We start from the raw sequence: 4,654 nt of genomic DNA, 5'->3' as shown, positions 1-4,654 counted from the left end.
TATAATATTATAATATTAATAATATAATATTATTACAGACTTCTGCTATAAAAAGTCTCTGATAAAACGTTTTTATTTTCAATAAGTAAGTATAAGCAAAAAATAAATGGGAAAGTAACATCGAAGTATCCCGACTTGAGAAATAAAGTTAGACGCGAAAGTCGTATATGTAGTGTTTGTAATGCCGATAATGATTTGAAATGATGCGTATTACGATATGGTTAAATTGCATCGAGAGCCGCAGTCAGTACTCTTCCATCCGTTTAATCATTCAATCTGTTGAGCTCTGTATCGCTGACGCGCACCGTTAAAATTTAAATTTGCCTGATGCAAAATGGATTAAAAAGTTGATAAATATGTCAATTTGACGTAAATGACGAAATTAATTTTTGAGATGAGACTAATCCAGCCGATTAAAATAAGTATAATATTCCCTAGCTCATTACGTTATTTTTCAATTTATGAACAATATTCTTTTCTTGACAGGATTAAAAAAATAAATTGTAGCAATTAAAAAAATTAAAATATCATACAAAATGTTACGTTACAATATTTTACATATGTATATGAGATTAAAGTAGGATGCCGTCTTTGTTACCACTGATATATCATTTTAGAGAAAAATACTGTTTGCAAAATTATTTTAGAACAAAGTACAGTTTTATAAATTATTTCTTCTGAATCGAGCAATGCGCGAAGTGTACGACGTAAGTGCAACATGATCGCTAAATGGTGACTTTTTGCACAATTAGAAAACCTGTTTCTGCGCGCCGTTTGCCGGCTTAACGGATCGCTAATGCAACGCGATATCAATTGAATCGGACAAATGGTTCAACTATTGCGTAACAGTTCTTTCATCGAGCTTAATAAGCGATCATTTCATTGCTTATAGCGTTAAAATAGGGATCCTATTCATTAGAACTTTAGAACAAACGTATTCTGATTTGTGACAGGTGCAGCAGTCTTGAAGAATCAGTTTGAAAATTGGTTTTGCTGCTATTAGTAATTGAATTGAATTAAGGTAACATTGTGTAGTAAATCAATTAGTCAAATTCATTCATTCTTACAAAATTGCTACACAATCAACTACAATCGACTATTGCTCATAGAAGAAAGCAAATAAATTTGAAAATCAAGATGTTACTTTTAATCTGAACATAAGCTATTTTTTTTTTTTAGCAAAGTTACTTTCTTAATGAAAAGTTATAATTCTATTAACAAAATCATAGATTATTAATAGAAACCAATATACTTTTATCTTATATTTACGATTTTTAAGCATACATTAAAAGTATACTTTATGATTTGATGTTAAATAAGTATTTTATGTAAACTTATGTAAAAAGAAGCTAACAGATCCACATGTACAAATTATAGAATGATTATATCTTCAAATTTTATAGAGTATTATCGATAATACTTTACAAAAAGAATGACATTAATTATTTGATCGATTTCTCGCAATATATTACAATAATGATCCTTTATAAAAGCCTATAATTTATTAAAATAAAATTTAATAAAAATAATCATTTCAATCGCTATAGAAAATGCCTAGGATTAACTAGTATAATAGCTTTCTGTAAACGATTGATTGCCACTGAAAGAAGATCTAACTCATCGTTACTGGCCAATTGTTGAATGCATTAGCATTGATAATAGGGATTGGCAAGAATTGCAATAGATATTATAGTTATACTTTAAGTATAACTACGATCAACAAGTTCTGCAAAACACTTTAATAAGAAATAACTACGATCAACAAGTTTCTCTCTAAAAGTGAATCAGTAAAATCATCACTAATTATCAGTGTATATTATTTTCCAGTGGCATACTTATAACTGTGATAAATAGTGACTATTTCAATGTCGCTTCAGTGATAATACACTGATTTAAACAGTAAATATTACTGAAAGACAGTGAATTTGACTGTTTGACAGTGAAATTCACTGTCTTTCAGTGATATTCACTGTTTAAATCAATGTATTATCACTGAATTATCATTGAAGCGACATTGAAATAATCACTGTTTATCATAGTTCTAAGTATGTCACCGGAAAAGGATATGACATTGACAATCAGTGATGATTCCACTGATTCACTTTTAGAGAGTACGTTAATAAGTTAATAAAATATAAGCTTCGTTGCTTTTTAACGATAGCGAAATTACCTAGCTTCATTCATCTCTCGCGTATATTTTTTTTTTACAATTTATGGAATACAACAATAAAGTTTACATAAAAGAAATTGGCGTCGCAACGTTACCGCATCGCTTGATGGAATACGACAATATATATTATATAAAAGAAATTAAATACATAGAAGGAACGATTTTGCTTGATACAGATCTGAAAATAATTTTGTTGGAAAGTTAAATTGATGGCTAGAATATCAAAATAATTTTGTTGGAAAATTAAAAATGCTTATCATTTTTAACTTTCCAATAAAATTATTTTATAAATAGTCCAACAAGAATTATTTTCAGATCTGTATCCAGCAAAATTTTTAGACCTTCCAATAAAATCGTTCTTTCTGTGTACTTGATACATTTTGCAAAAAACAGCCTTGCCAAACGTCAAATCGTAAGTATTATTAAACGCAGCGTTAGGTGCAAGGTTCTTCTGACGAGGACGAGCCATGCGAATGAATTCGTCCGGTCTTTTGCGGAAGAGCATGGAGAGACGACGTGCTCGACCTTGACGAAGCGAGTACTTTCGTGAGGTCCGAAGTTTTACAAAGGTCGAAGGTCAACTTGTCCCTCTCCCTCGTAAGCCGTATTCTCCGTATTCTTCGTCGTCCTCGTCTACGTCGAGTCGACGCCGACGAGTCTCTCCGAATGAAATGCCTCGCCGGATGAAAAGAGCCATCGTCTGCCGTACGAATGAAGGGGGTTGGCGCGAAAGTTGAGGCTGCAGGAAGGGCGGCGGTGGGAGGCGGGGGGAGAGGAAGGGATTGCGAGAGAACGGGAACGACCGCCCGTTACAAGCGGAACGTAAGTGACAAGTTGAGGGATTGCCGCGCCTACGTGGGCGCATTGTGTGCAATCGCCATTCGCGAACGTGCCCCGTTCCTTATTCCTCGAAGATTTCCACCCGCCCGTTGAATGCGCGGAAATATTGCCGATCGCATTATTCCTAACGTTATCTCGCCCCACGTTCGCGCTATTGAAAACGTCGCGCGGAACTCCGGGACTTGGATTGAAGAACGAGGTCGTAGAGAAAGAAAGAGAGAGAGATAGATAGATAGAGAAAGAGAGAGAGAGAGAGAGAGAGAGAGAAAGAGAGAGAGAAAGAAAAGGAGAGAAAAAGAAAGGCAGGAAAAAAGAGAAAATAAAAACGTTCCGACTTGCCATCGCGCGTGCGAGCTTCTTAGAACGATATGACCGCTATACGGCCACGTTGAAACGCGGTAACGACTGGAAAACAAAAACAAAAAAACATTTGTTTCTCTCTCTCTCTCTCTCTTTCTCTCTCTCTCGGTGGCAACCGAGAGAAAACATCACGTACTCAAGCGTGTCGCGCGATAGAAAGATCCATAGTACGAGGATCCGAGCAATTTACAACGCGCATCAAAACTCAGAAACAAAAGTTCAACGACGCCAACGTTCGTCGAGGACCGTCGCGGCGTCGTGCATTGGCGAACTTCCAAATCCCACCAGTTTCTACTAGTTGACTATCGCTCGATGTCCCTCGCGGAATTCACGCTTGTTTGATTACTTTCAAAGTTCATTTTTCGGAACTGCGATGCGCGCGGGCGCCCCGGAGAAGGAATTCTAATCGACCCGATTACGGAAATCCGAATCTCCTCGCGGAAAATTGACCGTAAGATACAGTGTCTTACGGTTATTTCCAGCTGCTGCTGGTATTGCTGGTTTTAAAGTTATCGCTAAAATTTGGTTATCGTTACACATAAGATATTATTTAATACATTTTATCAGCTGAAATATTTGCAAAGAGGAAGATTTGACGTCAATTCATTTAGATGTTTTGTGCATGTCTAATAGAAAATAGAAAACTTTAGTAGCAACGGCGATCTAATATAAGCTTTTATATGCAATAATTGATGTTTTTTTTTTTTAGTTTTACTCCTGAAACTTGTAACTGTTGATGGCGGATGCACTCATAAAAATACATGGAATTTAATCAATTCTCCTCAATCCTTTTCAATTACGCCTAAAAAGTGCCGGATTATTCATTAGCCTCGATAAATTTTAAGTGATTTTTAGTCTACCGATTCTATTTAAAGTTCCCGTGTAATCGTTTATACATGCCGGCGTCGTATTGTTGCTGCCGCCTGATTCTCGAGTCGCATGTGCTTCGCCGAATTGGAACCAGTCTGCCAATTAGCGGGGCATGTTCGCCGATCGGCGCATATCTTACCACCGTCACATAAGTGTGGGCGTTACCGCGGTGTGTACCGAGCTACGATCGTAGAGAGAGATGCTCGCCCTTGATTGGAAACGATCCAAAATCACCAATTACGAGGCGGGTCGGCGCGGGTGCATCCGTAATGCAAGGCATATATATACGCGGCGCGCCGCGTCACGACGGCGGAGGCACAAGCTAAAATTCGATGTAACACGCTCTCTCTCACGATGTAATATAGCTCGAGATGTCGTCGCGCTAATATCGAACTCGTTCATCCCCCCCCCCCC

The sequence above is a fragment of the Wasmannia auropunctata genome, unplaced genomic scaffold (genome assembly GCF_000956235.1).
Source record: "Wasmannia auropunctata unplaced genomic scaffold, wasmannia.A_1.0 LD336049.1, whole genome shotgun sequence".
Classification (NCBI taxonomy): domain Eukaryota; kingdom Metazoa; phylum Arthropoda; class Insecta; order Hymenoptera; family Formicidae; genus Wasmannia; species Wasmannia auropunctata.
The sequence above is the reverse complement of the archived record's forward strand: the minus strand, read 5'-3'. Positions refer to the sequence as shown.